This window comes from Sus scrofa, chromosome 5, assembly GCF_000003025.6.
Source record: "Sus scrofa isolate TJ Tabasco breed Duroc chromosome 5, Sscrofa11.1, whole genome shotgun sequence".
Lineage (NCBI taxonomy): Eukaryota > Metazoa > Chordata > Mammalia > Artiodactyla > Suidae > Sus > Sus scrofa.
Window position 1 is genome coordinate 91,053,658 of NC_010447.5, and position 24,297 is coordinate 91,077,954.

General features: G+C 40.1%; 1 long non-coding RNA gene across 5 annotated transcripts in view; it reads left to right on the top strand.

Annotated features, from left to right (window-relative positions):
- LOC102159120 overlaps positions 1–24,297 on the top strand; it is a 195,027-nt gene that overhangs the window by 133,858 nt on the left and 36,872 nt on the right. For all 5 annotated transcript variants that reach the window (XR_002344337.1, XR_002344338.1, XR_002344336.1 and 2 more), the window contains exon 3: positions 15,267–15,402. This is a non-coding gene — a long non-coding RNA (uncharacterized LOC102159120). The remainder of the gene's footprint in view (positions 1–15,266; positions 15,403–24,297) is intronic.

The window sequence follows — 24,297 nt, forward strand, 5'->3', positions numbered from 1 at the left end:
AGAAGCAGCTACTGCTTATATTTTGTTGTGAATCCTAGCAGATGTTTCCTTTGTATAATAACTCTGTGAACTATTCATGAAATCAACCCACTGATCATGTTTTTAAAAATAAGATTCAAATCATTATATTAGAATGCTAATCCGTGACCCTTTCCTCCAGCCCACTTCCCTCATCTCATATATTGAGAGGATACAGAATTTATGCTGAACCATGTTGTAGCTTTTTAAAGGCTCTTCAGGATGTTTTGGAACGAATGTACCATAACTTAACAAGCCAGTTCTCATGGTGGACATTTCAATCATCCTTAGTTCTTTGTACCCATGAAATATTGTAGTGAGCATCCTTGTTCATATATGTGTGCTCAGTTGGGCAACTATTTCTGTAGAGTAAGTCTAGTGATGCAAAATTCTTGGGAGAAATGGATTTAGAGTGTAAACTTCCAAACTGTCATTCCAAACTGATAGTATTTAATAAGGCCACCAAGGCTATGTGAAGGTTCTCTTTTGTCACAACTATACTAACCTGGAGAACTATCAATTGGATCTTCATCATTTTGATAGGGAAATTGTTATTTTGCAGCTTTAATTTGCATCTCTTTATTATCAGTATAATGTTTTTTAAATAAGAAAATTTACAAAGAGACTCTCACTCACCTACCAACAAGCAAAAAAAAAAAAACTTACATAACTTTTCTAGTTAGGTGGTTATGAAAGAAAACAACTGAAAGGATATATTGGAGGAATTAAGCCAGAATGCAGGCATTAATTTGCATTTTCTAATCAGAAATGCATTTATTTCTCTCTTTGTCCTCTGTGGCTCTCCAATTTGAATATTCAGCAGGAGAAAAAGGCTGGCTGAAGAAGGCTGACTGAATACTTAGATTTAACAACAATAGTTAAACATATTCCTTTTCTTATGATTCTGCTCCAGCTTTCTAAGGTGAAATATTTCAAACAAAGTAAATCTTAATTTTGAATTCAGATGGTTCACTGCTGAAATCATTATGAACACAATGGAAAAGGGAAACTTTTCAGAATATCTTACCTCTGTAGATAAACTGGCATTTTCAAAGAACTTTAGCACAATGTGTGCCCCGTGCATCCTTTCCTTCACCTCTTCCCCAGCCTTGCCAGAGCCAAGGTGAATGGCTACCCTGTACCGATGCTGGCTCTCAACATGAACTTCCTGGGCTAGCTGGCAGGCACCATGTTTTCCAAAATGATCTGTCCTGGAACATTTGCTCTCTCGCCAGGCTCTCCTTTTTTCTGTCCTCTTCTCTCTTGTTCTTCCAAGTCTCCCACTATTCTTCTAGCACCCCCCCACCCCAACCCCCTTATTGCAGGGCGCAACCTTCTTCAACCAGGAGTCACACATTCCTGTCATCAGGGGAGCCTTACCGCCCCCCACCCCCATGGCAGCCTCCCTCCCTATCTCGGCTGCAGGCTCTGTGCTATCAGGCTCGTTCCCTTTGTCCTACATTAGTTTATCAAAAATCTGGTCCCTTTAGTCAACCGTGAATGTCCAAGAGCATGCACTTGGAACAGGCCACTGCTCTTGGTGCCAAGCAGAGTGGTATGCATGATGTATTATGAAACCCTTTTCCGGACAAGTTTAGAATCTCTGGTTCTGCCAGGGCACTGGACCAGTGAATGGGAACATGTGTGACGAATCAGAAACTCCTTCTTGGGGAATGCTTGGGAGGAGAAATCTGCAGTCTGCTACTGTGACAACCCAAAACCCCGACAAAGTTCCTTCAGGGATGACCTGAAAGCAAGCCACTTCTTTATGTTTTAAATTTAGAGACTGCTTAAGATTTAGCTAATTCAATCCAGGTTTGATTTTTAAAAGGCCTCAAACAAACTCTGTCTCTGTGATTGGTTTTATATATTATCTCTGTGTGTGAGTTAAATATCTACGGATGCCTATAAACACAAATAGTCTGATGAGATGGATTAATGCTTTCCTCTATTTTAGACAGCAAATACCACACGACCTTTTGAATGCTATCTCTATGGACAGGCTGTGCAGGGTTCACTGTCCTGCTGCTAGAAGGGTTTCCACTCTGTCCACGTGAACACTCTCAGTCTAGGTTTTATACCTACATGGCAAGTTCAGCCACCATCAAATTTTCTCCCGTCCGTTCTTTTTTTCTGGTTACCAGAGGACTAAGAACCCAGATTTAAGCCAGGTGTTTTCTGTATGAGACATATACTTGTACACCTGAGCACTCCTCACACTTCTCAACACTCATGAATTATTCAACTCGATTTTTTCCTCTGTGTGCTACGTACAAGTGTCTCTTTTCTCCCTTCTACCAGAAAGGAGGAAGGACCTTTCTCTTTCTCTTTCTCTTCCTCTTCCTTTTTTTTTATATCCCCCCCCTTTTGTTTTTGCTTTTTTTAGGGCTGCACCTGTGGCATATGGAAGTTCCCAGGTTAGAGGTTAAATTAGAGCTACAGCTGCCAGCCTATGCCATAGCCACAGCAACTCAGCATCTGAGCTGCATCTGCAACCTACACCACAGCTCATGGCAACTCCAGATCCTTAACGCACTGAGAGAGGCTGGGGATGGAACCCACATCCCCATGGATACTAGTCAGATTCATTTCCACTGATCCACAATGGGAAGTCCTATCTCCCCTATTACTACTTTTTTTAAAAAATAGAATGTTTGTTAGTGTCATTTTTAAACAGTTTGACACATATAGCTACACAAACTTGTCCTCATGGTTAAAGTCCATCAATCACTTCTATCCATCATTACCCTCTGTCACCTTGTTCATGGAATAAAAACACTCTAAATGTATTGAACACTTCTCTTTGGCCCTCTCTTGAAGCTCCATTCAGAAAGAAAATAATTTTACAGGATTTGGCTTTATTCATAGTTGCCATTTCAATTTAGTACATATTTGCTGAATTTAACTGGGCCTCCTGTATTTGGTGACTCTATTTGATACCCTATTCCATTACTGTATAATGAACATACAAAGAGGAACTTACACCCATCCTCCTTAAACTTTTCCAAAAGGTTGAAGAAGAAGGAACACTCCCAAAGACATTCTATGATGCCACCATCACCCTAATTCCAAAACCAGACAAAGACACCACCAAAAAAGAATACTATAGGCCAATATCGTTGATGAACATAGATGCAAAAATTCTCAACAAAATTTTAAACAACCAAATCCAACAACATATAAAAAAGATCATACACCACAACCAAGTGGGATTCTTCCCGGGTTCACAAGGATGATTCACCATATGCAAATCAATCAATGTCATACACGACATTCACAAAAGAAAAGTCAAAAACCACACGATCACCTCAACAGGTGCAGAAAAAGTATTTGACAAAGTCCAACATCCATTCTTGATCAAAATTCTTACCAAAGTGGGTATAGAGGGAACATACCTTAACAGAATAAAATCCATTTATAACAAATCCACAGCAAAGATAATACTCAATGGAGAAAAGCTGAAAGCCTTCTCACTAAAATCTGGAACAAGACAAGGATACCCACTCTCACCACTGTTATTCAACATAGTATTGGAAGTCCTAGCCACAGACAGACAAAAGAAATAAAAGGCATCCACATAGGAAGAGAAGAGATACTTGTTTGTGCCCTTTAATAAACAAAGAAGAAGGAGAAAAGTTGATCAGGGACCAGTGCTTGAGAAAACTGTAAACTTGTGAAGCAGACGAGTCTATTGGTTCTCTTCCCTGTTGTATCCTCAGATACATCCCCCGTAAGGGCTTCACAAATGTTTGTCAAATGAACCAAAACATGGTAAATACGGAGCAAACTGTTTCTCATGTATGTATATCTCTCCTTTACCTGGGATCAAGCTATTTTTTTTTTTTTTTTTTTGTAAAGGGCCAGATAGTAAATGGACCTTATGGTCTCTGTTGCACCTGTTCAACTTGACCAGCATGATAGCAGCTGTAGATGACGTATAAACAAATGCATATGGCTATGTTGCCATTAAATTTTCCAGTCAGTCCTCTACCTCTGCGTGCTCCACATCTGTGGATTCAACCAATCACAGATCAAAAATACTTTAAAAAAAATTCCAGAAGGTTTCAAGAAGCAAACCTTGAATTTGCCACACACCACCAGTTTTTTTACCAAGTATTTACACTGTATTTGCAACATTTACATGGAAATTACATTGCATTAGATATTATTAGTGATTTAGAGATAACAATGTATTTGGGAGGATGTACATAGATTATATGCAAATATGAATGTGAAATACTGTGAAAATTATCAAAATGTGACAGATATGTGAACACAGGCCAGGGAAAAACAGTGCTGATAGACTTGCTCAGTGTAGGGGTGCCACAAATTAATTTGCAGAAAATGCGGTATCTGCAAAGGGGAATAAGAGAAGCATGATAAAATGACGTACCTTGTACTCTGCCATTTTATATAAGGCACTTGAGCATCCTTGGATTTGGGTATCCTCAAGGGTTCCTGGAACCAACCCTGGGAGAAACCAAGGGATGATTGTATTAACCAAAACGTGATGGGACTGACGTCTGCCATTGATCCAGGTCCCTCCTCAAAATATGAATGTGGTGCTGCTCTGTCCGTCCTGCTTCTGGATGGGAGAGTAAAGAGAGCTCTGATGATGAATATAGACCCTGCTTCTCCAACCCCATCTCCACCAACAATCGCAAAGAGGAAACGAGTGTCTTCCTTTACATCTACAAATTTGTGGATTAAGATTCTCAGGGAGCCTTAATTTAAGAATTGTTGTTCAAGTGTCACAAATAACCAATAGGAATTAGGGTCAGGGAGTTCCTGTTGTGGCTCAGTGATAACGAACCCAACTAATAACCATGAGGATGCAGGTTTGATCCCTGGCCCCACTCAGTGGGTCAAAGGATCTGCTGTTGCCGTGAGCTGCAGTGTAGGATGCAGATGTGGTTTGGCTCCTGAGTTGCTGTGGCTGTGGTATAGGCTGGCAGCTGCAGCTCCAATTTGACCTCTCACCTGGGAACTTCCATTTACTGTGGGTGTGGCCCTCAAAAGTAAAAAAAAAAAGAAAATAGTGTCAGAAATTAGTTTGTGTTTTTCAGGGACTTTTTCTTGGTGCTAATAAAAAATTAAGTGGAGAAGACCTAGTGGGTCATCTTAATCCTTGCTTCCAAAAAGAACATTTCCTTGGGGGAGAGGGTCAGGGACTCACAAACAGTTTCTCAGAGGTTGGAGGGTGAGTTGTCTAAACATTAACCAGGGACCCTTGGGTTCCCAGTAATACATGGCTAGACACCACAAACCAGAGCCTCTTAAAATGAAGGCTGAAAATGTTTGACCTCTCTCTGGCATGGCCAGGGCAGATTATCCAGAGAGAAGCTCCCCTTGGGTTCCCTTAGATTTCAGAACTAATCAGATTCAGAGGGCTCCTGTGTTTTCCTATTATATAAACGTCTCTTCTTTCACACTGGGGAAGGATCTGTTTTTTCAGAGGTAAAATTGTTCACAGCCATATGTTTTTCTCCATTCTTTAGTCATGGGCTTCTCTCCATGAACCACTGATTCCTTCCTTAAGTGCTGTTCATCTTCCATGATGTAGCCCAGATGCCACTTCCTCCACCATCGTGTCCTTCAAGACTCTGCATATGTCTGTCATCACATTCATCGAGCTCTAGGCTACGTGCCTCTTTGTGGGAGTTCTTTGTATTCCTCTCCTTTTGTTACACCATGCTTTTTACGAGGTTCACCTCCAGTAGAATGAATACAATTTGAAACGAAGGCTTAAAGAGGTTAAACGTGGCCAAAGCTAGAGAAGTAGAAAGTGGCAGATGGAGGATTCTGGCCTGAATGCTTTCCTATTCCCTAAACCACTGCCTCTTCAGATTAACCTACTTTAGAAGTTCAGGAGTGCCTGGCCATCTGTGGCAGACAGTTCAGTAAGAACAACATTCCGTCCTTTCTACTAAGGTTTTCATCTTTCCCCCTGTTTTCACTCTTCCAGCCAAGGCAGCCATCTGCTTCCTTAAAGAGAATCCCCAGGTGGAGCTGATGGAACATACTCCCTGGGTGCTTCTTGTACCTGATGGCTTTTTTGCATGGGACTCTCTTGTGGGAAGACGTTTTCTCCTTGCGCCTCCCCAGCTAACTCATCTCCAAAGGCTTATCCCGAGCATGCAGGTTCAATCCCCGGCCTTGCTCAGTGGGGTAAGGCTCTGGTGTTGCCGTGAGCTATGGTGTAGGTTGTAGACACAGCTCAGATCCTGCGTTGCTGTGGCTGTGGTGCAGGTGGGAAGCTGCAGCGCGAGTCAACTTTTAGACTGGGAACTTCCATGTGCCTCAGATGTGGCCTTAAAAAGCAAAACAAAGCAAAACAAAACAGTATATCCCTGAAATGCTCTAAGCGTTGACTGATATTAATTAACAGAATTTTGGTCTCTTTCCACATCAAGAGAATCCACACAAACGGCCCCTGTTTATTTTGTGACTTGCTGGTTTTCTTAACATTGTTTGGGGGAATAGAATCATGGTTCATTTTACACACACACCCCCTCGGTGTCATTCATTCTAGAGGACATCAGTGAGTTAGAGGTGCTTGAGAAAGAAGGCGGCTAAGATGGATAACAGCTAGAATTTAGACCAGCATTATCCAAACGAACTTTGTGCAGTGATGGCAAGGCTCCATATTGGTGGTGTCCAATATAATAGTTGCCAGCCCCTTGTGACTATAAAATCCTTTGAAATCTGGTTAGTGTGCTGGAGGAACTGCTATTTTTATGTCATTTAACTTAGTTAAAATAATTTAACATTTTAATAGCCACATATGGCTAGTGGATGCTGTATTGGACAAAGCAGATTGGCAGCATCTGCTCCCCTCATTTCAATATAGGGGTTTATAATACTCTTACTCTTGAAAGTTTGCATGATAACAGAGAGAAGATATAAACTTAATTTTTGTTAAAATAGCACTCCATAAATTTCCCACTTGAGAACAACCTTGGCAACTCAGGATACCTTAAAATCTTGATAAGCTTTTTGAGAGCAGAAAATTACTTAGTTGCTGGAAGAAAAGAGAGAGAGAGAAAGAGAGAGAGAAAATTGCGAGTATAATCCATATATTCCAAATATTTTTCACAAACTTTCAATTTTAAGGAATATTGTCATTATTCCGTAATCCTTCCAAAGTGCTTCAGTGTGGGCATCAGCAACAGGAAGGAGGAACCACCTGTCTTTACCTTTTACTGCAAAGTGATTCTGAAAAAGGAAGAAAGTGTATCACTAAGCATGGTACGGCTTACGTTCATATTAACCCACAGAAATATTTGTGTGTGTGTTCGTGGACTCTTATATGAGGCAATCTTGTTTTGAAAATAAAATCTTAACATATAGGCCTTTCTTTTATGATTTCGGTTGTTCAATTTTAAGACTTCCCTCCTCTGTTGCCATAGTAAAAGGATATTTTAGAAAAAAGTGAGATAAGCTTTTTACTTCATTTCTCATGACTCACCCACTATCTTATTTTGTCATCTCATGTCCTTCGGCCAGTCTCCAGGGCAAGTGGCATCTGTGATCTAGGAAAGGTAAAGATTGAGGAAATCACCAAGTCTAGTCAAAATGCCTTACCCACTTAAGCTTTCTCCTTCTCACTTATGGGGGCAGTGATAATTTCAGACAGTTAACTTTTCTTTTCTTTCCTTCCTTCCTTCCTTCTCTTTTTCTCTATTTTTTTTTTTTTTTTTTTTTTTTTGCTTTTTAGAGCCGAACCTACATCATGTGGAGGTTCCCAAGCTAGGGGTTGAATCAGTGCTGCAGCTTCTGGCCTATGCCACAGCCACAGCAATGCAGGATCCAAGCCTCAGCTGCGACCTACACCATACACCATGGCTCATGGCAACACCAGATCCTTAACCCACTGAGCAAGGCCAAGGATCAAACCCACAACCTCATGGTTCCTAGTCAGATTTGTTTCCACTGAACCATGACGGGAACTCCTGTTGCTTTTTCATTTTATTTTTTCTGCTGCTGTATAAATAAGTCTCCCAAGTCATCCTCAAATGAAATTTATTTCAAAGAGTAGAGGAATATGCACCCCCCCCATATTTTCCATACTTGGAGAATGTCTAAGTGAATTTTCAATTTCTTTCATTCAACCCAAAAGTATTTTTAATACCTCTCCTGTGGCACAACAGGTTAAGAATTTGACATTGTTATTGCAGTGGTTTGGGTCACTGCTATCATATAGGTTCAGTCCCTGGCCCAGGAACTTCCGTATGCCACAGGTGCAGCCAAAAAATAAATAAGAATAAATAAATTTCCCAGTCATATCTAATACATTTGATTTATATTTTCCAATTTCTAGGCTGAAATCTAAATACTCTTTTGATTGACAAATATATGTAATAGTTTTCAAAACAGTCTATTTTGGTTTATACACTTTAATGCATATGGAACAAGTGATATATTGTTTATTGTTTGTAAACATTTAATAATGAAAGTGCTACTTCATTCTATATAATGAATCAGAGGAATTCAATTGCTGTCATTTGGAGATTATATATTTCCTACTTTAACATTTTAGCCAAGCCTGGCATTTAGGTGTTTTATGATTTTATCTATAAATATATATTTAGAATATGATGCTGTTCTGTCACATGTACCATAAATACTTATAACTGAAAGCATTTCACTGTAAGTTCTCTGAAATGTAATACCATGGATGAATATTCCAATATGGGTTAATACAGATGAAGCCAACTTCATGTTGCATAAATTATGAAGACATGTTTTACTCTTTAGGATGTGTTAAGTTAGGACATGCATACTGGGAGCACACTTTTCTCCTTTGCAACTGATTTTCTACATCTCAGATATTATGCATATACGATAATATGTATGTTTGTAAAAATTTGTTGGAGAAAACTCTAGGAGCCAGTAAGCAAATCTACAGCCCATTCTCTAGACTGAAAAAAGGCAAAATGTAAGGCTATCAGTACCAAATAGGTTTTTAATGATTGGCTATTTTATAAACAGGGAAAGTTAAAAGTTAGCGAAGTTCCTTTGTGAAATCTAGTTCCTTCTATATATATATATATATTTAACTCCAGGAGCCCAGTGTTATTTGTTCCTTGGAATTGTGTAAAGTCAGGAAATACTGTATTGAGTCCACTGGGTAACAGGAATTAAAGTTAGGTAATAAAAACCTTTGGAAATGTTTGAATTCCAGTTCTCAAACAAGACTGCGTACAGAAATCTTGTCCTTTTATTGTAAAGACCCTCCTCCATCTCGGTGAAGTCAAAGGTGGGAATTGGGTATGTTTGCTTGGCTAAGCCCAGATCCAGGTGACATTTAGTAAATAATAGCCGCAATGTCCTAAATGGTACTTGAGCATTTGAATGAGTCAGTGTGCCTCTGAAAATACCTCATGCCCAAGTACCAGAGGGGTCGGGCTAAGGAACCATTAGCAATATAACATGATTATAAAAAAAGATAGTCAGACTCTCAACAATCACTCTATAAGCCACGCCAAGATGTCTGGGAGGGATTGGCTCATAGGCTGTGTGCTTGGTGAGGAAGTGAGTGGGCATCAGTCTTAACCTATGAGAAGATGAACCTTATTACTTTCTTTATACAGTAGACATGTACCCTTTTTTGCCATGGGTGCCCTCCCACGGTTGGTGATCTAGAGTTTAGCCCAGGAGAGGTCACCCATTGTGTCTCTTGCTTGTTTAGAGGCTGAGGTGCCAGTTATTCAAAGGTCATTATTTTTCGATGAATTTTGATTGGTGTATTTTTTCATTTGCCTATTATCTGAGATGATAGCTCAAAAAAATGCTAAGTCTTACATTCAGTCTTGATGACTCAACATTCTAAATGTTAGGAATGTAATTTGAGAAAACACGGAATATACAATCAGGTTAAAAGAAACCTGACCTTTTTTTAAAATCAAGATGAGATTGCCAGATGAGATAAATGCAAAAATGCAAATACTGTCCTGCTTAGTAAAAGGTTTTAATGCAGGCATGACCAGTTTGACCAAAGCTCTCATTCCAGAAAACTTTCATAAAAGAGGTCTGTCCATCATGATGTGTTTTCCAAAACATCTGCTCCAGGGAACAGTGGCGCAGCGCCTGAGGTCTGTGCTGTACCCAGATAAATTTCACTGATTTATAAATCTCAGATTTTAGAGAGGTCCTAAACTACTCTTTCTTCAAACATATTAATAAACTCTATGAAAGGAGTTGTGAATGGGTATAATTCATCTGGCACTTGTAGGACTTAGTGTATTTTTGAATTTTTTTTTTGGGGGGGGTGTTTTGTTTTTTCTTTTTTGGCTGCCTGGAGGTATATGGAGTTTCCAGGCCAGGGATCAGATCTAAGACACAGTTGTGATCTAAGCTGCAGCTGCCCCAACACTGGATCCTTAACCTACTGTGCAGGCCAGGGATCGAACCTGTGTCCCAGTGTTCCCACGATGCCATTGATCCCCTTGCACCACAGCAAAAACTCCAATAATTTCTCAACAACTGACAGAGATATAAATATTATATTTCCTTTTTAGAAACTGAGCTATTAAAGCTACATTCAAAATGTCGCTAAATAGAATATTCTTAAACTGTTTAAAAATATATATACTGGAAGCAAGTTTAAATGTTTCTGTAGTTTTTCGTTTTGAACAAATTTGTTATGTTTTTCCAAAAAAAGCTGAATTGCTCATTCTCAAAAATTAGATAAGAATGGATTTTTAAGAAATCTATAAAAAGCATTAGAGAAAATTATAAAATAGTCTCTTGTCAGCCAATCTAACACTTCACAGCAAACAGCATGGTTTGATTAAACTCGTTTTCATTTGCTCTCTCTGTGTGTATACTTGCATATCAATGATCTTAGTTTTTTTTAAAACATGTTTTCCCTTTATGATGCTTCGTTTAAATGGCAAAAAAAAAAAAAAAAAACACCTAACAATAAGCACCCAATGACTTCAGAGAGATTAACACTGTACAGTGAGAGGTTGGACACAAAGGAAATAAAAGCTGGAAAAGAAAAGGAAGAAAGGAATGGACCCCGGGATGTGGTGGATGGCGTGGCACTTGTCACTGGGGAAGAAGGTATAGTTCCTATCAAACTGGACAGAGACATTATTTTAAGATGGCATGTAGTTCACTGGAAATCATTTACTTTCTATTCTTATGCTCCTATTAGGTTAATTTTTTTGTTTTTGTTTTTTCAAAGGGGGGAAATATCCCATCCCTTTACAGCCCTCCAAGGGAAGGGCATGGGGGGATTTGCGGCACGAGGACACTAAACAGCCAACTTAGGTCCTAAGCACAGATTCCATCCTCCCATCTCGCTTCCTGTGGAGAGTACATCCCTCACGCTGCACTGTCTGGCCTGTCATTTCGTTCTGATTGAAAAGCATGTTCAGTTAAGAGATTTCCCTTTTAGACACAGGGAACAATGACTGATTCTGAATGCAGGGGTCCCAATTTGGGGACATTTATTTGCATCATGGATGGGCTTTTCTCAAGTATAGTTGCATGGTTTACTATTCCCAGGAACCTTAGCCAAGTATATATTTGAAAGGCTGTCAGAATTCTTTCTTGGTTTACCAGGACTGTTTTTCATTTTATGCAAAATCACAGATGGATGTTAACATTTCAGTGAATGAGACAATCCATTGTGTGAAATAATGAGCTGCTAGCATTCATGCTACAACACAATTCCAGGATCAAGTCATTTCATTTTTAATAATAATGATAATAGGCATGATCCCTGTTAAGAGTTATGGGATAGAAGTGAGACAGGCTGGAACCAGGGACCTGGAACCTTTGCTGCAATGTCTGCACCTGGACAAGTTGTCTCCTGGAGTAACACAACACAAAGAAACCATAAAGGACAAAAATAATGGTGCGCAAGTGCAGTGGGGACAAATTATGAACAAGAAGACCAAAAAGACCAAAAACCCAACTGCTACTTATGAGAAGTCCAGAGCAAAACAGGATGCTTTGCACACAGCACCATCAAGGCAGTGGGCAGACACCCAAGTCACCTCTTTGGCTCAACCCCTAGACCTGCCTGTGCCCTCACCCCATGTAAGGGACCAGCTCAACCCTCCCCTCAGGGAAGGAGCAAGAAAACCATTACTTGTTTTTGCTTCTTCGTGCTGCAGCAGGGGCCCCAATAAAGCCTTGCCTGGATTTCTTGTTGCTTATCAGTTTCTATTGTTCAAGAATCTAAGAATCCTTGTTGGTAACAGAACTACCGATAAGCAACGCATGTCAAGTCGTGGAGGCCTCAGTTTCTTGTCTGTACAATGAGGAAAATCATGCCCTCCTAAAACGTTGTCATGAGGATTAAAGGAGAAAATGTATGAGATGACAGGCCCATAGCAGATACCGAATAAATGACAGGCAATCTCATTAGTATTAAGCCTTTACACTGCACAGGACTTCTGTCTCTGAGAGAGACACAGAAGTGATGGAGTGGGACTCCTTCCCCAGGGAGCCAGACCTGCAAAGAAACAAACACTACTGCTCACAGAGCGACTCTCCATTCGGATGGAAATAAATACAGCTCAGCTTCTCTTGGTGAAATAGTCCCAATGATTACCATGCCCTTATTTTTCTCTGTCAAAAGAAGGAAGATTAGAGCCCTGGGTCAGTTTGACTTAAACCCAGTTTCTGGTCATCAGGGCCCAAAGCAAAGTACCTTTTAAAAAATCAGAATTCTCTAAAAGAAGGCATAGAAAAAGGTAGTATTTTAATACACTATTTTCGTGTACAATTTTAAGCTGTAAAATTAGAACAGTATTGACTATTATGCAATTTAATTAATATTTTCTTTTGATTTTGTGTTTATGCCTGGGGATAGTTCTGAGAAAGGAAGTACTTTAAAATGAGTTTAAAGGTTGAATGAATAAATAACCCAACACAAATGATCATCCTTCCTTGGACTTTGATATTTGGAACAAAGTTGAAAAGTTGGATTTTTAATATTGTAAGTGATTATAATTTTTCTCCTATTTTCTTTCTTTTCATCATTTCTTTACCCACACTGACAGCATATGGAAGTTCCCGGGCCAGGGATCAAATCTGAGCCAGAGCTGCAACATATACCACAACTTCAGCAATGCAGGATCCTTAACCCACTGTGCCACAGCAGGAGCACCCACCTATTTTTTTTCTCTATAATTAACACATTGTGTTAGTCAAATTCCCATCTTCTCAGGTTTTAAAACCAATATTTAATTTCTTTACATTTTTTTTGGCTGTGCCCGTGACATGCAGAAGTTCATAAACCAGGGATTAAACTCATGCCACAGTAGTGACTCCCCAAGCCACCAGAGAATACTTGTTTCTTTAAATTTGGGGAAGTTATGTTTTATTGACCCACACATGAAATGAATACTGAAGTTTCCAAAATGAATTGACCGAAATACAAAATAAGTTTCTTGGGCTGGAGCTTAATACTTAAACCACCACCATATGGCTTCCTCGGAAGTCATCAAGTGTCAGGTGACTACAGCTAGTGTTCACGAGGGTCACCAGTCACTCCCCCGGTTTCACAGTTTATCGCTATGGGTAACTGTCTATAGTTAGATCCGCTTTTCAAACTTGTCGGGAAAACCTTAAAAGCATCATCTTACCAATTGTCTCATTATTTCCCATTGTGTCTGTTGTGGCAATTAAGTATTAACAAGGGCTCAAGTATATCCAGAAAGGAATAAACAAGACCCTTTTATTAGTCTAAGCACGGAGGGAAAATACTCCGAGTTGCTTATGTCGTGCTTCATGACCCACACACACCAGGGATCTGGGCTTAGGGCTGACTCCAAAGCTCACACTGAACTTCGCAGCTTTCAGCTGTTCTTTCTAGAATAACATGGGAAAAAAGTAAGCCAAGAAATAAGGTCTTCACCTGTCTAAGTTTCCGTGTCCTTTTAGCTATATTCTTCATGTTCTTTTCTCCATCAGCCCCACGATCTATCTTTGTAACAGTCCCATTTTGAGCCTTTTAATCTTCCTATCTGGGTCTGACATCCCACTCAGGTGAACAATTTCCCTTTATTCTCCTGGCTATTGTCTCCCATCTAAGAAGAGAGCACTGATGGGAGGAGAAACATCTTGTACGTGTCTAGCATTGTACAGCGTGAACTTTGCATTTGCTTTGCCTCCGAGTCACCTGCAAAATAAGCCAGGGTGAGTTCTCCAGGTCCTAGTGGTTGGATTGCTGTAGCCTGCATGCCTGATTTGAAGCCTGTTTCCAGCACCTACTATTGCTGTGAACTTGTCCAGTGGCTTTATCTTTAAAAGCTTCAGTTTTCTCATCTGTGGTATGGACTGAATAATAATTCCTCCTCTAGAGTGTTGTTACTAAAGTTACATGAGATACACACACACACACACACACTCTCACTACTAAAAAAGTAGCTGGCACATACTGAGTGCTCAATGTATATAGGCTACTGTTACTGGCTATTTCTATTAGCCTACAAGTTAAGTTTTTAAAGTGCTTTCCATGCACAATATTTCAATTAATCTTTACAAGGATCCTGGTAGCAGGATGAATATGGAGGCCCAGAAAGCTTCCATTGACTTATTTAATATAAACAGTTGATGATAGATCAAGAACTGAAATCCACATCTAAGTCTCCCAGCCCAGGGTCCTTTCAGCTACACAGGCACAATAATATACTTGCAATACAATTAGTCTTTGACGGCTCATACCCCAGATTTTGCATCTTTAGAAGATTTTCTAGGAGTCTTTGATGTTGATGTAGTAGCTGCTATTATTTAAACTGCATGGTGACGAAGGGTAATCATGATTTCTTTCTGAACAGTTTAGGAGTAACGTCCACATTCATATACAATTAGAGTAAACTTGGATAAAGTCTAAAGTCAAAATATTTTTTATTCTGTCACTCATGCTCTCCTGAGGAGGTAGGTTGGGATGGAAAATGGGTTGTTGCAAAGATAATTTTAAGCTAAGCATGCAAATGAAAGCTGCTGCTTCAGTTGGGCAAAAACATTCCACTCCTAGGAAATTCAGTAACACTAGTGTGAACTGTGAGTGTGTGAGTGTGTGTCTGTGTGCATATTGGTGGGTCTAACTGTACAGAATTGGAGAGAATGGTCCTCCTTTGAAAGCCACACCAATACATTTCGTTCAAATACATCAACCAGCATTCCCATCTCCACTCTTTATTTGGGGAGAACAAGTTCAAGTGCAGGGCTGACCTACTTGGCCTCTTTACCGATAAAGAAAGTGTGATTAATTTGTGTGCTTACAGGACAGAGGCACAGTCAGTCTTCTGCTCCTTTGTTATCCCTGTGACATCTACTGACCTTCACCTGGCCATTCTCTGGAGCAAAAACGTGCAGAAGAGAATAGCAGTGAGCAGACAGACAAGGAGACAAGGGGGAAAGGTACCGAAAGACAAACTGGGAGGGAAGTGTCTTTATAAAGTATGAAATGCAATGTTTTATTTATTTGATTTTAACAACAAAACAAGGCATTACTTAGAGGAAATAGAATTTGAGTTTGATTGGAGCCAAGCAAGGCAAAACCATCAATAGACTCTCCTGGACTCGTTTCCTTTTAACCAGACTTTTGTTTGATTCCACCATGAAAAGATGCTATTAACTTTTTTTTTTCTTATCTTTTGTCTTTTTAGGGCCACACCCACGGCATATGGAGGTTCCCAGGCTAGGGGTCTAATCAGAGCTGTAGCTGCCAGCCTACCCCACAGCAACGCCGGATCCTTAACCCGCTGAATGAGGCCAGGAATCGAACCCTCAACCTCCTGCTTCCTCGTTGGATTTGTTTCTGCTGCACCATGACGGGAGCTCCTGAAAAGATGCTGTTAACCTTTGAATGCATAGTACATGCCAGGTACAATTCTAAACATGTCAACTGCATGATGATTTAATTCTCTTCTTGTAACAATTCGAACAATCCTTTGCTTTGGTTCTTGTTTTACTTGGATAAGGTTTAGAACATTTACATACTTTTCACAGAGTTGCTAAGTTAAAGAGGCAAAGTTTGCATACATTTCTGCCTGGCTCTGAAACTTGTAATGTGAACCACTGCACTCAGCATCTCTGGAGGATGATGTTCCTGGGATGTGTGATGGTTAATTGTAGGTGTCGGCTTCACTAGGCCACGGTACCTCGATATTGGGTCAAACATCTTTCTAGATAGTTCTGTGAAGAGATGTCTGTGTTTTTAGACGAGATTAACATTTCAATCAGTAGACCCGGAGTAAAGCAGTTACCTTCCATGATGGCAGTGGGCCTTATCCCATCGGTTAAAGGCCTTAAGAGAACAAAAACCGAAGTCCTGGAAGAAGGAATTCTGCCAGCAGACAGCCTCTGACTTGAACTGCAATGTTGTCTTTTCCCTGGGTCTCCAGCTTGATGGCCCTCTCTGGAGACGTCCGACCTGCAGCCTCTGTAATCATGGGAACCCGTGCCCTAAAATGCATCTTTCTGTACATCCACATCCTATTGGTTTTGTTTCTCGGGAGAACCCTGACCCTAATGCAGAATGCTTTCTTTTTGATTCAGGTGAGAGATTGAGCCAGAGCATCTCTGCCGGGAGGCTCCGTGGGTCACAGGACCCTGGACTCAGATGGGTATGAAGGGCCTCAGTGAGTCTTCTCAAGGTGTTGTCATGATGGCCAGGAGCAGATGAATCCCCTTTTCTCCAATGCATGACCATACTTCTTATTCCCGGGTTTACTAGCCTAAGATAGGCCACAGTTTTTTCTTTTTTACTATTTAGTAAATACATTCCAGTTTATCTTGGGAATGTATTCAGAAATAAGTTATATACATACATATACACATATGTAGTCTGTCCATCTATTTATCTATCTATCCATCCATCCATCCATCCATCCATCCATCTACATAGTAAGTACCAGGATAGGTCTTCTATATCCAAAAAGATATCTTTCTCCTTTCAGAAATAACTCTAAGAAACAAATTTGGTGATCCTAACATTTCAGATGAGGAAACCAAGACTCAATGATAATTAATAACTTGCATAGAGGTAAGCAGAGGAGCTAGTATTTCATTCAGATCTGTCTGATTTTTTTTTCTTTCTTTTTTTTTTTTTTTGCTTTTTAAGGCTACAGGTACAGAGGTACAGCATATGGAAGTTCCCAGGCTAGGGACTGAATTGGAGCTACAGCTGCTGGCCTACACCATAGCTCACAGCAACACAGGATCCTTAACTCACTGATAGAGGCCAGGGATCGAACACACATCCTCATGAATACTCGTCAGATTCATTTCTGCTGTGCCACAATAGGAACTCCCAGATCTGTCTGATTTCTATCTCCAGCTTTTAAACAATTATAATTAATACCCTGTTTTGTATATTATGTGTCTCTGAAAATAAGCACAATAATCTAAAGTATGAAAACCAAAGACATATTTGTTTATTTTCAGAGATTAAGATAATTCTTATGATCTTCCTAAGTAAAATCTCTGTTAGAATAATCTTTGGTGACTTACTTTTTTTAAAAAATTGAGTGAATGGTTGATTTGATTTAGTGCAATAACTAGTACGATTTTATCATAATGATTTTATCTCCATTTCAATCATATTGAATTTATAACATTTACAATTCACAATATTATTATTTTTATTTATTCACTTTCATTCATTTAATAAAACAACAGGGACAGGATGTGATTAAAAAAACCTCAGCTCTACAGACAAAGTTCCCAAACTTAAACTGTTGGTGAGTGAAAAAGTACCCCCATTGGAAAATTCAAAATATTTTTTATTTATCAATTGATGTACCTACTTCCAAAAGGGATGTTACTCTATAGTGAATAAAAGTACGATGACCTTTTTTTGAGAGATTAACGTGTGAAAGTTAAGGATTATGTTTGCGTAATACCTCTTTTATTTGTCCTGTTTCCCATCACAAATGACTTTTCAGTCTTTGGTATTTAGTTTGGCCAGCCAGTGGTTCATTACAAAAGTCCTCTAAGAAAAGTTAAAACCAGTTAATGAACAGAAACAAAATGTAGAACATTTTTAAAAACTCCTTGATACCTTTCAAATCATGAGTGTATTTTTGTAACTTGTGTTTCACATGCCATTTTGCGAGAAAACCAATGCTGGCCTTATAAGCATCCTACCACTGTAAACGAGACCCCCTTGGGGGAAATTTATGGCTTCTCACAATACAGTCTCTAATATTTAGGCTCCAACTCTGGAAGGCAATATTATCTCTTTATCCTATGAGACTAGCAGGCTGACCAAACCAAGTCTGAAAAATTTAGATGACGTTTAAAGAAGTCAGACTGTGCTGGGCAGATAACTTTAGTACAAGTCTAAAATAGAATCAGGAACATTGGAGCTGTTCTACTTCTGAACATGGAGACATTCTGCCAAGACATGTGTCATCACTATAATGAGTGCACTGGAGGCTGGGACGAGTGTTGGAAAGTCCCCCAGTGAGGGGGCTGCCAAGAGGTGCTTCTCTGAGACCTTTCCTCCAGGTAACCAGGCTACTATCAAATTTAGCTCATACATGATTCTAAGAAGTAAGAACAGAGAAAATATTCCACACTAGAAAAAATGGTAAGTTTCTCTATAGTCTTGGTTTATTTCCAATAAGTCTTGACTTCTTTTTCCATCCTACCCTTCCTTCCAGAGCTAAAAAGAAGTTCAATTTAGAATAGGGCTTGCCATGAGCACCTACACAAATCCAATAATCGGATGATTATTTCAGCTTGGTTAATTAAGTGGATAAGGTTCAAAACCATGGAATCGAGTCAAATATAACGGGGACTTTATATCCACCACATTTTGTAAGTTCAGAGGAACAACTGGAACAAGTGGATTTTAATATTACAGATGCTCTTTGTCATTGTCTGCAAGTTTATCTGAATGGTACAAACTAAATGGATGAGTTTTTGAAAGAAGCGGGTGTTCAAGTGATACCAAATGACAAAGTGTATTAAATCACCATGTGGTGTGTGGCACCAGCTCCTGGCCCTCATGAGGGAAATAAGCCTGGCCCACATGTGGTGGTCGTTGGCAGAACTCATGTACACATCTCCTTTCTGCTGAAAAAGAACAGACATCTATTGGAAACAAACTGAAAAAGACACATCCTCTTTGATATGTCACTGAAAGGGAAAATTAATGTGATTGTAAGGCAACAGGATGTGGGTGTGTGACTCACAATGTAAGCGGCCCACATGATGCATGTTGACATCAGCGCTGTGGGGACATTTCCTTGGGTTTCACACCAGCAGCCGTTGAACGGGCTCCTTAGAGCAGCCCCACACACGCAGCATCAAGCAAGACTTCGTGGCTCTGTCTCTCCCACGGCCCTGGTGTCCACAGAGTCTTAGGGGAGAGCTGACGTTGCTCAACAACCCTCCCTTCCTCCGTGACCTGCTTCTTCCTCCAACCATTTGCACCGCTGCCATGCTCCAAGCTGCCCGGGAAGAAGAGCGAGGGCTGCGGGAGCCCTGCTCACTATCCAGCTCCCTGAGAGATAAGAGCAGCCGTTTCTTTCCCCATCCTTGTCCCAACCCGCTTTGTAATGATGGGAAGATGTTGCTCCCCAAAATACAGCTGAGGCTAGAAGCCATATGTGTGCTCGCCTCTATCCTGTGGACCTTATCTCTCTCTTCCTGATCGGGTTCTTCTGCGGTACAGGTTGTTCTGCCTCTCGTAATTATTGTTTGTGTACAAACCTTATTCCTCCTCTTTGAAATAGGGAACACGATCTACTCATCTTTTTATTGTCTGCAGCAGCTATAAAAGGCCCTAAAAATAAATGTTTATTAAGTTGAATAAACAGAAGCGTTTGAATAGAAAACAATAGGTACATTAACTAATCAACAATTTACGGAGTGTCACCTATGTTCTAAGCACTGTCCAAATTCTAAGTGTCACGAGTGTGAATACTCTAAATTCTTGCTCTCAATTAAGTCATTTGAGAGAGAGAGAGAGAGATCCCAGGGTGTAGTGGAATACAGAACAGGAAGGAATGTAGTCAGCCTAGGGCAATCAGTCCAGGCTTCTGGCAGAGGATGAGCTGACTTGGGTCCTGAAGGATGGGTGATATTCAAGAGGCAGAAAAAAGGAAACGGGCATTCCAGACAATATGAGCATTCTTTGCAAAGCCACAGTCATGGAAGTACAGTTTTAATTAGGAAACTAAGGACAGTTGAGACTGCAGCATTGAGAGGAACAGGGAAAGAAGGGACAGAGGAGAGGTTATTTACTTTCTATGGCTACATCACAAATGATCACAGACTTGGTGACTTAAAACATCCCATGTTTTTTATGTCAAGGTTTCTGTGGATTAACTGAGTCCTCTGCTCAGGCTGAAATTGCAGAGCTGCTTGGGCCTATGATCTCTTGGAGACTGAGGCGCCTCTTCCAGGCTCACAGAATTGTTGGCTAAATTCATTTCTTTGAGGCTGTATGATCCAGAATTTTTTTTTTTTTTTTTTTCTTGCTAGCTATTGACTGAAGACTACTCTAAGCTCCTGGAGGTCACCCTCAGGTCCTTGCCACATGGGTGGTCCATAGGCTCTGTCACAACATGCCAATTTGTTTCACTTCTGAGGTCACCTGGAGGGCATCCCCGTAACACTTCCCCTGTCTCGTAAAGACCTCACCTGATTAGGTGTGGCCCATCCAGGCTATTCTCTCTTTAAATTAGCTCAGAGTCAAGTGGTACATAACTAGAGATACACCATAATATTCACTATCCCTGCCCCATATTCAAAGGAGGGTATCAGAGCAGGGCATATCTGCAGGGGATTGAAATCTTGTCACTGTTTTAGTATTATTCCTATCACAGAGGAAGCAGCGGGAATAGTGGAGGAAAAAACCCCAAAAAACTGGGGTCCAAAACTTGAGTCTTTTCTGAGCCCTGCCACGTGTTATCCATCCACAGTTGGGTCCCTTCACAGATATAAATTCTTACACCTATAAAATGGGATGAACCTCATAGAGGTGGTCTCAGTAGTAAATGCAATCATATACCATAAAAAACTCATATACCCCTCTGGATATAGATGCTTGGTGTAAAGGACTTTGAGAGCCATGCTGAGGAACGCACGCTTTTCTCTCCAGGGCAGAGACTTCCCAGCGAAGTCTCCCGGAAGGGAAGAAACATGATGAGATTTCCTTTTTTTGCACTGGGCCCTGAGGTTCAGCGATCTGGCCTCAATCCAACACTAAGGACTTGGTAATCATTTCAAGGAGGTTTTTATTATGGAAAATTTCAAAGATATCCAAAGTAAACAAAGTAGTGGAACGTCTCCCCAAGTGCTGATCTCTGGGCTTCAACAGCATCAGCATTCTGCCGTCTGTCCTTGTTTCATCTATGTCTTTTCCTTCTTCCTGTTCCCCCCAACTTTATTATTTCTTTATACAGGTCTTTTTAAGGTTAGTTTCACCTTTTTAATATTAGTATCAAAATGTACTAATATTAACTATATAATTTTGACGAACTGATACACCCAAGAACCCCACACGCCTATCAAGACTTACAATAGGAAGTTCCCCCATACCTCTTCCCGTTCAGCCCTTCTCACCTTCCTCAGAGACAGCCACAGCTTCCAATCTTTACCCATAATTGAGTTTTATCAGTTTTAGAACTTCATGCAAATGGAATCACACAGCATGTACTCTTTTGGGTCCTTTTCCCCCAGCATAATATTTGTGAGATGCGTTTGTGTGCTGAGTGTATTAGCAGTTCATTTCTTTGTATTGTTGAGTAGTGTTTCACTAGAAGAATATATCACAATTTATTTTTTCATTCTTCACACACCTGGGAGGTTGCCAGTTTAGGGCTATTACAGATAAAGCTGCTACGTACGTTTTTATAGTGCCCATCTGTACATGGACATATACTTTTACTTTCTTGGAGGGTAAACATATGGGAGTGGGATTGCTGAGTCAAAGGACAAGTGTATATTTAAATTTATCAGAAACTGCCAAACTTCTAAAGTGTTTACAGCGTTTTATACTCCCACCAATGATGTATGAGTTACAGTTGGTGATGCCAGTCTTAATTTCAGCCATTCAGATTAGTGCATGCTGTGTCTCATTGTAGTTTTAACTTTGTATTTCTCTGATGACTAATGATCTTGGGTAATCACATTTAGATGTGGAATTGCATTGCTTAAGAGCATCGGCTGAATGGACTCTAGTTCAAATCCTTGCTCTGTTCTTGCCTGGCAAGATTCTTCATTTGACTTTATTTTTTTAAAACTATAGTAGATTTACAATATTGTGTTAATTTCTGGTGTATAGTAAAGTGATTCATATATATATATATATATATATATATATATATATATATTTCTCCATTATAAGATATTAAGATAGTTCCCTATTTTATATATAGTAGTGTGTATCTGTTAATCCCAAACTCCTAATTTATCCCTCCCTATACCATTCCCCTGTGGTAACCATAAGTTTGTTTTCTATGTTTGTGCATCTGCTTCTGTTTTGTAAATAACTTCACCTGTATCATATATTAGATACTACATATAAGTGATATCATGTTATTTGTCTTTGTCTGACTTAGTATGATAATTTATAGGTCCACCCATGTTGCTACAGATGGCATTATTTCATTCTTTTTTATGCCTGAGTAATATTCCATTGTGTATATATACCACATCTTCTTAATCCATTCCTCTGTCAATGGGCATTTAGGCTGCTTCCATGTCTTGGCTATTTAAATAGTGCTGCCTTGAACGCTGGGGTGCATGTATCTTTTTGAATTAGAATTTTCTCCAGATTATATGTGCACAGAAAGTTCTTAGCAAAGTGCATAACCCCAAAAAGAGCAGTTTTACTATTCAGTAAGACTATTTAATGAACTATGCTTATTGACACCTAAATAGTCAAGCACGTGATTTATTATCATTTCGAAATGGAGAGAATTAAAGGAGGGAATCTCTTGTACACGTAAAGGCAGAAATCCCAAACAGAAGGTGTGACCAAGCCTCTCTCCACCCCAAGACGTCCTGGACTTCCCAGATTTAGCTACCCATCTCAGCCCATTTTCCCCACAATGAAGAGACATGGCTTCAAAGGCTGCGGCTTTCTTGATGTCTTTTCTCCTGTGTTCTGCAGAAACATACCTGGCCTGGGCCACCCATCTCTCTTTTCTCTTAACTACCTCTACTTCCCTCTTTTCATTATTTTCAGTATACATCATTTAAAAGATTTTTAAAATTTTGGGAAAGGAAGGCAAAAGTGATTCTTGGGAGGAGTATCTATTTTGAAGGTGGGAGTGAGGGAGGTATTACCTTTTGTAAAAAAACAAACAAACAAACAAATAGGAAGGGCAATCTCTTTCTTTTCAAGTATCTATTTGGTTAAATTCACTAGGCATTCTGGTAGGAAAACATACATCCTCCTGCCTCTACTCACCAGAAGCGTGTGGGATGTATCAGAACACCCAGGATCTTAGAAGAGAGCATGAATAGTTTAAAAAAATCTCCCAAGGGAGTTCCCGTTGTGGCTCAGTGGTTAATGAATCCGACTAGCATCCATAACAATGTGGGTTCGATCCCTGGCCTTGCTCAGTGGGTTGGGGATCCGGTGTTGCTGTGAGCTGGGGTGTAGGTCACAGACGCGGCTCGGATCCAGTGTTGCTGTGGCTCTGGCGTAGGCTGGTGGCTGCAGCTCTGATTCGACCCCTGGCCTGGGAACCTCCATATGCCGCGGGAGCGGCCCAAGAAATGGCAAAAAGACAAATAAATAAATAAATAATAAAAAAATAAAAATAAAAAATCTCCCAAGGGATCCAAGTGATCCTGATGTTCACCTGTCCCCACCTCCTACATTTTATTGAGACTCACTCATTAGAACTGGAAAAGGGCGAATGACAGAGCCAGAAATGGCCCAGAAATGTAACAAGTGGCTGATATAACTAAGACGATAGAAGGCAAGTGGATCCCAAAATAGGCACTAAGCCAGGTGTAGGCAGCTCCTGTGTATTCAAAGGGTTGGAGAGTGTCGACATTATGAAATGCTTCAGAGCAGTGAAGTAGGATGAGGAAGAAAAACAGGTCCCTGGAGCTGGAAGAGGTCACGGACGATGCTTCTGCAAGGTCCATGTGTGTGTACTACTGGGGGTGAGCGGAGAGGATGGATGGAAGCCAAATTTTCTTGGGTTAAAGAGTAAGTGGGGGATAGGTAACCTCATATTTCTCTCAACAAATGGTTGAAAAAACAGAGGAGAGAAAAGAAAAGGGGGGAAAAGATAGCTTATGTAACTGTGGGCAAGTTACTTCTCTGGGCCTCAGTTTTTT